The sequence below is a fragment of the Rattus norvegicus genome, chromosome 4 (genome assembly GCF_036323735.1).
Source record: "Rattus norvegicus strain BN/NHsdMcwi chromosome 4, GRCr8, whole genome shotgun sequence".
Taxonomy (NCBI): Eukaryota; Metazoa; Chordata; class Mammalia; order Rodentia; family Muridae; genus Rattus; species Rattus norvegicus.
Genome location: NC_086022.1, coordinates 79,130,095 through 79,142,503, shown reverse-complemented (window position 1 = coordinate 79,142,503; position 12,409 = coordinate 79,130,095).

Sequence of the window (12,409 nt, the reverse complement as noted above, 5' to 3'; positions counted from 1 at the left end):
AATATTATTGGTGTAGCAGTGACGTTCCTCCACTTTGTGTAAGACAGGATCCCTGGGGAAGTGCCCTCATGTGGCATCACAGGTCCTGGTAAGGAGAGCTTGGGGATGTCCCCAAAAGCCAGGGTTCCACCTCACTATCCTTTTCACTGGGGTACCAGGCTTCCATTTCCTGCTGAGCCCTGACCAATGCATGGACAGCCCTGCCTTAGATCCAGCAGATCAAGAATGGGAGGGGGAGCAGCACAGGGGCAGGGGACTCAGCTCTTACGGTAGTGTAGTTAGGTTAGGAGGGTTGATGAGGTGACAGTGAGGGAGAGAAGGCCAAATGCAGAGGGCCCAGGAAGGACCATTGTCAGCAGGTACCTGGAGGAGAGGATCAGGAAGACAGGCAGCAACAGCAAACACACCTCAGAGGCCCAAGTCTCAGATCATAGCTTCTGGGCCTCAATCTTGCTGAGGTAACTCTTCCTCTTCCAGTTCACCATTTTTTCAGCTTGATCCCACTTAAGGTTCCCACTTGCTGAAGCAATCAGCCCAGAGCAAGGAGTCTTTCTCTAGGAAGAAAATGGTACAGTGCTGGATCTGAGGCTGCACTGGACAAAACAAGGCTGGATAGGGTGGTCGACATTTGCTTTCTATTTGGGCCTCAGGAAGCAGGTGACTTGCTAGAAAGCCATGTTTCAGTCAGCAACTGACACCTGAAAATGTGAGAAAGGGGCTGGGAGGGACTCAGTTAAGTGCTTGTGTGCACATGTTGAGGACCTCAGTTCGGATCCCCGGCACTCACAAGGACTTTCTGAAAATCGGGGATGGTGATGTGTTCTTATAATCCTAACATTGTGGATGTAGAGATGGGGTATCCTGAGAGCTTGCTGGCCAGCCAGTCTACCCAATAGATGAGTTCCAAGTTCAATGGGAGATTCTGTCTCAAAAATGTAAGGTGGAGAATGCAAAGAAATCGTTCTACCCTGACTCCTGGCCTCTAGATGCATGGGTATATCATCAGCAGGAAAAACAAGACAGCAGGGAATTAGGTCAGATCAATAGCCGTCCCTATGATATAGCTCTTCAGGCTGAGTGTGGCAGGCTTGGAGCACACCTTGACTGACAGTTACTAGTTTCTTATTTTAAGCTGTAAGCATCACAGTCTAGTCGCTGGTGGCTTCTCCTTACTGCTGAGACTCACTCTTCTATCCAGTGGCTCCGCTGGGAAGTGGTTCTGATCGCCCCATGAAGAAGACAGGACCTATCACAAGAAGAAGCAATAAATAGGTTCTTGAACCCTTAATTCCTACCCTGCAAACAAAAGTATGCCCCTTCCTTCTCTTGTTGAAAGTATACAGAATGCGCTCACCCCTTATCCCCAGCCTCTCATCCAACTTACATGGGGATAAAACTGCCAGGTTCAGAATGATGTCAGAAATGAAGCAGGCTATTGATCCGTATCTTATACAAGGAAAAATATCTTGAAACATGAGGAAGTAACTGCTTAAAAGGGCCATTTTCATGAGCAGTGGAAAATTACAGAATCCTGGAGATGCAGGAGTGACATGACCAGCATAGTAGAACACAAGAGGGACCGACTGTCTTTTGTCCTGGCTAGGCCCCATCTGATTGGACAGAGCTCACCCATACTGCAAGCTTGTCTTCCAGACCCAGTCCACTGACCCATGTGCCAGCCCCTTCTGAAACACCTTCATAGACAAGCCTAGGACTAGTCTCCCTGGTGCTCCCTGCCCACACATCTTGCTGCTGGCTTCCCTCATAGCAAAGAAATGACTATGGAAGGGAGGCAGGTGAGATGTTTGTGCGATACAGAGAAATGAACGCATATGAGAACAAAATCCATAAAGCCCCTTATTGGAGAAAGGAAAGGTGGGTTAACTATACTGTACAACTCCTGAGGGAAAGGCCTTAATGGGGCAAGATTGCATCACCCATTCAGCCCCTGGTGTAAGAAAGAAGCTCCAAAAATTACATTTTGGACCCCAGGCCATGTAGATAAAGCTAGTAGATTTGGCCTCCAGTGTCCTTAACATTTAGGACCCACAGGAGAGAAGGGAAGAGCAAAACAACGTGCAAAATGAGAGCTGAAATGATGGCAGCCACATTGGAAATGCCGTGGATGTTTGCAGTTCCAGAGAAGCCTGGAGGAACTTGCTTTAAATGCAAGATGGGATCCTAGAGAAAGACTGTACCAGGTCCCAACTGACACCCTGTCACACATGCCACCAAACCAGGTTGGGCATTTGGCATTGGCGAATTGACTGTCCTGAGTCTTGGGGGGCACAAGAGATGTCTAGAACTCTCATAGCCATGAAAGGCATGAGAGACATCCTCATTATCTTCCCCAGAATATATTATCATAACCTCTGAGAAGCCCAGCACAACACTGGCCATTATGGAAAGGCCGATCCACCTTCTCACAAATATGAGGACAACTTATTCAGTTTTACCTACATTTGCAGGTACCTACATTTGCAGGAAAACCTACATGTCAGCCCACAACTGTTACTGAGGAGAGAGGTCACACTGATGAAATTCATGTCCCTAAACAAATAGTGACTCATGGCAAGGGTCATCAAGAGATGGTAGTGATCTCTTAACAGGCTGCAGAGAGGCAGCCATGGGAGGCAAGAAGGCAGTTCAGCTCAACAGGACTCCGTAGCCAGGGCTAGTTAAAACTTCAGGAGGCCAAGTTGTGGGATGATGTCACAGGTGAGGCAGGTACAAGATAGAATGAGGCCTGTCATTGGACGAGAAGGAAGGATGGGCGGGAGAAAAGTTTGAAGAAAGAGGAGGAGACGGGAACATGGGGGGGGGGGGAGGAGACAGAAGAGTAGCCGCGGAGAGAACATGGAGGCTGACGTTAAGATTCCACGCTGTACCTTTACAGGTTGTCATGAATGTTCTTAAGGGATGGATGTGTACAGGGCTTTGTATGTTTAGGTGGGCAGTTATATCTTATTAATTGGATCAGAGGTTGCTGTGTTGTGTGTTCTTTCATGTAGCAATTTAAATGTAAGAAAATGTGTGGCAGCTAGAGACACTGGGCGACCACGGAGTTGAGATGTGTGCTTCTGGTATGATATCTACAAAATAACTTGGGGCACTGCAGAAACAGATCTAGTAGGGGTAAAAAGACAAACCTTTTTTATAATTTTACAACAACACCAAGTGGTTTATTATAGGCATATTTAAGCACAGCACAATTTGGTAAAAACTATTCTGGTAATAATTAACTCAACCCTGCATGTGTAGCAAGCATTCACGAATCTCCTTCAGGAACAAAGAGAGCCAAATGCAGGTCAGATGTGACCATATAGAAATTCATTGTGAAATCCATGAAGAGAGGTTCTATAGATTGACTGAGAAAAGCACATATAGGGGTCTGAGAGAGGGTCCAGTGCAGGTCTAACTGCACAGATAGTGCAAAGGGCATCACGCTAATAAGCATGTCCGCTCCAACTCTCTGGGTGGATAACAGGTATTACATCTCTTCCCTTGAAGGAACGACCCTGTGTGCTTGACATTTCAGGTTCCCCCAGTGCTTATCTGTGAACACAAAGACCTCCAAGCCTCCTACAGACCAGGAATCAGGGAAGGTGCCCTTCTATCTCATCAAGGTTTTAACTCATCAGAAATTAGAACCAAGATAGACTAGTGGGGAGGGAGGAGACCTACATGGAGAGAAAAGATGTGATTGGTGGGCACACGAGGAAAGGTTGGTTTCTCTTGGACAGGATGATGGGAAGTTGCACAGGCTTTTCACCTTTTATGCAAGACAGGACACCACCATGGCAGTGATTTTAAGGCTTTTTCTGGAACAGGATGGGGAAACACTGTGAAGCAACAGACCACGCTTGGCTTACAACATGGTACCCAAACCTCCTCAATGGTTAACCCCTGTTCAGAGATGAGGCTTACCTGGAGACTAGTGATTAGATTTCACTCACATGCCAGACAGTCTGCAGGGGATACCAAGTTGCCTCTTTCTTGGTTGCAGGCGATTGGAGAGATGGAGCAACTTGCCCTTTGCCTTCAGAAGACTCTCTTGTCCTTGCCATAGTCCATACTACTGGACTTCGAAATTTTTCACTGAATCAGAAAATATCTATTATAATGAGATTTATGAGACACACAAGTGCTTCTCTTATGACCCCAGGATGTATGCTATGTCATGCTCACCATGTCCAGTTAGCTTCATGCCATCAATATAACAAATCAGTAATTTCTCATGGAAGCAGAAGGTGATCAAATCCCTGTGGACTAAACTGTGACTTCAGGCTAGAGATCTGATGTATCCCCAGGGCTGAATAATGAAGCTATATTTAGTTTCATCAACTGAAACTAAACTGCTTCTGGTGTGCCCTGTGGACAGGAGGAGTGGGAAGGGCACTTGTCAGAGCCATAGCTCCATCAGCAAGTGCCTGGGCCTGTGTTTATCTGCTCAGGCAATGAAACCATGTCTGGTAGAGCAGCTGCAATTGGAATCACCAGCTTACCATTGCCAGACTCCAGAAGTTAGTGGTCTGTCTTTTGTAAGAGTCAATAGAGAACTGTATGGAGATGTGGCAATAGTCGTCACTTACGTGTTTTTAAGACCTTGACGGTGACACTGATCTCTACAACCCTGTCAAGAATGCAGCTCCCATACAGAGGCTGCTGTGAAGACTCACTGGCCTTCCCCCACAGCAGCCCTTCCTCCATATTCTCCCTTAGAGAACTGGTATGAGGATCTGACAATTACTAAGGAAGGCTGTGCTGGTTGTTCATTTCATCACTGGAGAAGTGACCACAAGATGGATCTACCCCCTCCACTGTGAGTCAGAGCTTAGCTGAAACTTCATGGATCACATGACCTTCATAAAGTCTACTCTGGCTGGGGAGCTCGATGATGTTTTGGGTCTTATGACATTCGTGTTGGTTCAGAATCATACTTTCCTAAGAGTCTGATTATTTCTCTGTCCCCAGTGCAGTCACACTGGGTAACAAAACCGCACAGTTCCCTTTGACAAAGCCTCGGAGAGATATTAGCAGTGTAAATGCTGAGTGTGGGCCCATCCTAGAGGGAACTTGGCTTCTCTTTCTTCTCCGTGTCCTGAGATTGATTGAGCACCACTGATTCTGTTTCTGTGATATGAGATACATCATCGTTCAACTGGCATGGAAGTTTTCTGCTTGTCCAAATCAAGCATGAACCCAGTAGACATCTTATCTATTTTGCCTCTAAGAACAGTACATTCAGCCAAATGTCAGAGGTTTCCAAACTCCAGCATGCTCTGGTTGTTGCCTTGCCTTTGATGTCTACTTTGGTAGCTATATTTTGGAGTGTTATTACATGGTCCTAGGTCAAGTTATTCTCATTTCGTTTCCAGCTGTGAGACAGTGGTTCTTACAATAACTTCTGGGCAATAGAGATGACTCTTCACAGAGCTTTGCAAGGGGCTGTGGCTCTGTTCACAAGCCTATTGTTCAAAGTATTGGTCAAAAGTACATCTTCTGAACCCTATCAATATGTTGGAAGAGACTTAATGATTACTCATTGAAATTTCTCCACACCTTTGAATCCTTTCTATGTTAGCCCAAGGAGATTAGACCTTTCTATTTTGCTCCCAATGGACCACCTTTTGGTCCACATTTTAGTTAACCAGTCAAACTGTTAGCCCCATTCCTAATTCCCTAAGTCATACTGTTAAATACATACTCTCTGTTTTGGGAAGTATATCAATAAATTCATCCAGACCCACGTTTATGTTTCTTCCACAAGTATTTTGAACATTTAAGTCAACGGACCCATTCCCTGGGTTTATGTTTGTAAATTACAAAACTCAGGAAGTTCTTTTGGACCAAAACACATCTCCTCATATGTCAGACTTTGCTCCTCACCTTCAGAGACCTGCTGGACTTTAACTTGTAAGACTACAAGTCAGTGAAATGGTGAGTCTGGGTCCTAGAAAGACTCACATCATCTTACATGGCAACTGCCCTGGGGAGATCATTAGGGTATACACAGCAACACAGGCCTAGGTCCCTAGAGCTAAGTAGAAAGGCTTACTACACCAGTGAGTAGGAGGTCACAACTCACTTCTCACATCATGGGTGTGAAGGCAGGTGGGGACAGAGAAACCACTTTCATTCATAAGCAAGACATCAAAATTCAGAAATTCCATTTCTAGCATCCTTCAGATTCTTCCACACAGCCCATCTTAACTTGTAAAATTCTATTTTTCCCAACCAATGATTTTGCCAGCACAGTAGATGTCCCCAGAGGTTGCACATTCAGTGTTCACTGTAATTCGGCAACAATACAATGGACAAGCACTTGATTTCAGCAGTTTCAGCCTGTGCTGGCAAGGAGGATTCAGCTCAAGGCAAACTTAGAAACTTCGAGAAACTTATGTGTAGCTGGAGGCAGAATCCAAATCTTTTTTTAAAATTTTTTATTAGATATATTTCTTTATTTACATTTCAAACGTTATTACCCTTCCCAGTTTCCTGTCCATAAGCCCCCATTCCTTAGCCTCCCCCTCCCCCATACAGGTATTTCCCCTATACATACCCTTTATTGCCCACCATATTCCCCTGCATTGGGGGTCCAACCTTGGCAGGACCAAGGACGTCCCCTTCCATTGGTGCCCCAACAAGGCTATTCTCTGCGAATGCAGTTGGAGCCCTGGGTCAGTCCATGTATAGTCTTTTGGTAGTGGTTTAGTCCCTGGAAGCTATGGTTGGTTGGCATTGTTGTTTTTATCGGGTTGCAAGCTCCTTCAATTCGTTCAATACTTCCTCTAATTCACCCCAAGGAGGTCCTATTCTGAGTTCAGTGGTTTGCTGCTAGCATTGACCTCTGTATTGGACATGCTCTGGATGTGTCTCTCAGGAGAGATCTATATCCAGTCCCTTTCAGCATGCATTTTCTAGCTTCATCAATCTTATCTAGTTTTGGTGGCTGTATATAATGGGCCACATGTGGATCAGGCTCTGAATGGCCATTCCTTGAGTCGCTGCCCTAAACTTTGTTTCCATATCCCCTCCTATGGATATTTTCCCCCTTTGAATAAGGAGGGGGAGCAACCGCATTTTGGTCATCCATCTTCTTGAGCTTCCTGTGGTCTGTGGATTGATTGCATCTTGAGTAATTCCAGCTTTTTGGCTAATATCCACTTATCAACGAGTGCATACCAAGTGTCTTTTTCTGTGATTGAGTAACCTCATTCAGAATTATATTTTCTAGTTCATTCCATTTGCCTATGAATTTCATGAAGTCACTGTTTTTGATAGCTGAGTATTACTCCATTGTGTAGATGTACCAAATTTTCTGTACCCATTCCTCTGTTGAGGGACATCTGGGTTCTTTCCAGCTTCTGGCTATTATAAATAAGGCTGCTATGAACTTAGTAGAACCTGTGTCTTTGTTGTATGTTGGAGCATCTTTTGGGTATATGCTCAAGAGAGGTATAGCTGGGTCCTCAGGTAGTGGAATGTCTAATTTTCTGAGGAACCTCCAGACTGATTTCCAGAATGGTTGTACCAGTCTGCAATCCCACCAACAATGGAGGAGTGTTCCTCTTTGTCCACATCCTCGCCAGCATCTGCTGTCACCTGAGTTTTTGATCTTAGCCAATCGCACTGGTGTGAGGTGGAATCTCAGGGTTGTTTTGATTTGCATTTCCCTGATGACTAAGGATGTTGAACATTTCTTTAGGTGCTTTTTGGCCATTCGATAATCCTCAGCTGAGAAAGTTTTGTTTAGCTCTGAACCCCATTTTTAATAGAGTTATTTGGCTCTCTGGAGTCTAACTTCTTGAGTTCTTTGTATAATTTGGATATTAGCCCTCTATGAGACGTAGGATTGGTAAAGATCTTTTCCCAATCAGTTGGTTGCTGTTTTGTCCTACTTACAGTGTCTTTTGCTTTACAAAAGTTTTGCAGTTTTATGAGGTCCCATTTGTCGGTTCTTGATCTTAGAGCTTGAGCTGTTGGTGTATTGTTCAGGAAATTTTCCCCAGTGCCCATGTGTTTGAAACTCTTCCCCACTTTTTTTCTATTAGTTTTAGTGTATCTGGTTGGAAGTGGAGGTCCTTGATCCACTTGGACTTAAGCTTTGGACATGGTGGTAAGAATGAATCGATTTGCATTCTTCTACATGCTCACCTCCAGTTGAACCAGCACCATTTGTTGAAAATGCTATCTTTCTTCCATTGGATGGTTTTAGCTCTTTTGTCAAAGATCAAGTGACTATAGGTGTGTGGGTTCATTTCTGGATCTTCGATCTGCTCGACTGATCTATCTGCCTGTCTCTGAACCAATACCATACAGTTTTTATGACTATTGCTCTGTAATACTGCTTGAAGTCTGGCATGGTGATTCCCCAGAAGTTCTTTTATTGTTGAGTACAGTTTTTCCTATCCTGGGTTTTTTGGTATCCCAAATGAATTTGCAAATTGCCCTTTCTATCTTTATAAAGAATTGAGTAGGAATTTTGATGGGGACTGCATTGAATCTGTAAATTGCTTTTGGCAAAATGGCCATCTTTACTATATTAATCCTGCCAATCCATGAGCATGGAAGATCTTTCCATCTTCTGAGATCTTCCTCAATTTCTTTCTTCAGAGACTTGAAGTTCTTGTCATACAGATCTTTCACTTGCTTGGTTACAGTCACACCAAGATATTTTATATTATTTGTGACTATTGTGAAGGGTGTCATTTTCTTAATTTCTTTCTAGGATCTGTTTGAGTTAATTTTATGCCCCAACACTTTGCTGAAGTTGTTTATCAGGTTAAGTAGTTCTCTGGTGAAACTTTTGGGGTCACTTAAGTACACCATCATATCAACTGCAAATAGTGATATTTTGATTTCTTCCCTTCCAATTTGTATCCCTTTGACCTCCTTTTGCTTTCTGATTACTCTGGCTAGGACTTCAAGTACTATATTGAATAAGTAGGGAGAGAGTGGGCAGCCTTGTCTAGTTCCTGATTTTAGTGGGATTGCTTCAAGTTTCTCTCCATTTAGTTTGATGTTAGCTACTGGTTTGCTGTATATGGCTTTTACTGTGTTTAGATATGGGCCTTGAATTCCTGATCTTTCCAGGACTTTTATCATGAAGGGGTGTTGAATTTTGTCAAATGCTTTCTCAGCATCTAATGAAATGATCATGTGGTTCTTATCTTTGAGTTTGTTCATATAGTGGATTACATTGATGGATTTTCATATATTAAACCATCCCTGGGATGAAGCCTACTTGATCATGATGGATGATCATTTTGATGTGTTCTTGGATTTGGTTTGAAAAAATTTTATTGATTATTTTTGCGTCAATATTCATAAGGGAAATTGGTCTGAAGTTCTCTTTCTTTGTTGGGTCTTTGTGTGCTTTCGGTATGAGTAGTTTTGGCTTCATAGAAGGAATTTGGTAGTGCTCTGTCTGTTTCTATTTTATGAAATGGTTTGGACAGGATTGGTATGAGGTCTTCTATGAAGGTCTGTAGAATTCTGCACTGAACCCATCTGGACTCTTTCTGATTGGGAGACTTTTAATAACTGCTTCTATTTATTTAGGAGTTATGGTGTTGTTTAGATGGTTTATTTGTTTCTGATTTAACTTTGGTACCTGGTATCTGTCTAGAAAATTGTCCATTTCCTCCAGATTTTCCAGTTTTGTTGAATATTGGTTTTTGTAGTAGGATCTGATGATTTTTTAAATTTCATCAGGTTCTGTTGTTATGGCTCCCTTTTCATTTCTTTCTTTCTTTTTTTTTTTTTTTCTTACTTGGATTCTATCCTTGTCAATTTTTTTTATTAACTTGAGTATTTCTTATTTACATTTCGAATGTTATTCCCTTTCCCGATTTCCGGGCAAACATCCCCCTAATCCCTCCCCCTCCCCTTCCTTATGGGTGTTCCCCTCCCCATCCTCCCCCCATTGCCGCCCTCCCCCCAACAATCACGTTCACTGGGGGTTCAGTCTTAGCAGGACCAAGGGATTCCCCTTCCACTGGTGATCTTACTAGGCTATTCATTGCTACCTATGAGATCAGAGTCCAGGGTCAGTCCATGTATAGTCTTTAGGTAGTGGCTTAGTCCCTGGAAGCTCTGGTTGCTTGGCATTGTTGTTCATAAGGGGTCTTGAGCCCCTTCAAGCTCTTCCAGTTCTTTCTCTGATTCCTTCAATGGGGGTCCTATTCTCAGTTCAGTGGTTTGCTGCTGGCATTCGCCTCTGTATTTGCTGTATTCTGGCTGTGTCTCTCAGGAGCGATCTACATCTGGCTCCTGTCAGCCTGCACTTCTTTGCTTCATCCATCTTGTCTAATTGGGTGGCTGTATATGTATGGGCCACATGTGGGGCAGGCTCTGAACGGGTGTTCCTTCTGTCTCTGTTTTAATCTTTGCCTCTCTCTTCCCTGCCCCTGTTAATTTGGATACACTCTCTGTGACCTCTGGTTAGTCTCACTAAGGGTTTATCAATTTTGTTGATTTTCTCAAAGAGCCAGCTCCTGGTTTTGTTGATTCTTTGTACAGTACTTTTCATTTATACTTGGTTGGTTTCAGCTCTGAGTTTTATTATTTCCTGCCTTCCACTCCTCTTGGGTTTATTTATTTCTTTTTGTTCTAGATCTATTAGGTGTGCTGTCAAGCTGCTGACATATGCTCTCTCCTGTTTCTTTCTGCAGGCACTCAGAGCTATGAGTTTTCCCCTTAGTACTGCTCTCATTGTGTTCTATAAGTTTGGGAGTGTTGTATCTTCATCTTCATTAAATTCTAAGAAGTCTTTAATTTCTTTCTTTATTTCTTCTTTGACCAAGTTGTCATTGAGTAGAGCATTGTTCAACTTCTATGCATATGTGGGCTTTCTGTCATTATTGTTGTTATTGACGACCATTTTCAGTGTGTGGTGATCTGATAGGATGCATGGGATTATTTTTATCTTCCTGTATCTGTTGAGGCCTGTTTTGTGACCGATTATATGATCAGTTTTGGAGAAGGTTCAATGAGGTGCTGAGGAGAAGTAAAGCCTTTTGATTTAGGATGGAATGTTTTATAAATATCTGTTAAATCCATTTGGTTCATAGCCTCTCTTAGTTTCTCTATGTCTCTGTCTAATTTCTCTTTCCATGATCTGTCCATTGATGAGAGTGGGGTGTTGAAATCTCCTACTATTATCATGTGATGTGCAATGTGTACTTTGAGCTTTAGTAAGGTTTCTTTTATGAATGTAGTTGCCCTTGCATTTAGAGCATAGATATTTAGGATTGAGAGTTTATCTTGGTGGATTTTTCCTTTGATGAATATGAAGTGTCCTTCCTTGTCTTTTTTGATGACTTTTGGTTGAAAGTTAATTTTATTTGATATTAGAATGCTGACTCCAGCTTGTTTCTTCAGGCCATTTGATTGGAATGTTGTTTTCCAGTCATTTACTCTGAGGTAGTGTCTGTCTTTGTCTCTGAGGTGTGTTTCCTGCATGTAGCAAAATGCTGTGTCCTCTTTAGGTATCCATTCTTTTAGTCTGTGTCTTTTTTTTTTTTTTTTTGGTTCTTTTTTTTTTCGGAGCTGGGGACCGAACCCAGGGCCTTGCGCTTCCTAGGTAAGCGCTCTACCACTGAGCTAAATCCCCAGCCCCTAGTCTGTGTCTTTTTATTGGGGAGTTGAGTCCATTGATGTTGAGAGATATTAGGGAATGGTGATTGTCTCTCCCTGTTATTTTCGTTATTAGAGGTGGAATTATGTTTGGTTGTCTCTCTTTTGGATTCACTGCAAGGAAATTATATTCTTGCTTTCTGTATGGTGTAGTTTCTCTCCTTGTGTTGGAGTTTTCCATCTATTATCCTTTGTAGGGCTGGATTTGTAGAAAGATATTGCATAATTTGGTTTTGTCATGAAATATCTTGGTTTCTTCATCTATGTTAATTGAGAATTTTGCTGATACAGTAACTTGGGCTGGCATTTGTGTTCTCTTAGGGTCTGTATGACATCTATCCAGGATCTATTGGCTTTCATAGTCTCTTGTGAGAAGTCTGGTGTGATTCTTATAAGTCTGCATTTTTATGTCACTTGACCTTTTCCCCTTACTGCTTTTAATATTCTTTCTTTGTTTTGTGCATTTTGTGTTTTAACTATTACATGATGGGAGGAATTTCTCTTCTGGTTCAATCTATTTGGAGTTCTGTGGGCTTCTTGTACTTTTATGGGCATCTCTTTCTTTAAGTTAAGGAAGTTTTCTTCTATAATATCATTGAAAATATTTACTGGCCTTAAATTGGGAGTCTTCACTTTCTTCTATACCTATTATCCTTAGGTTTGATCTTCTCATTGTGTCCTGGATTTCCTGTATGTTTTGGGCTAGGAGCTTTTTGTGTTTTACATCATCTTTGACAGTTGTGTCGATGTTTTCTATGGTATCTCCTGC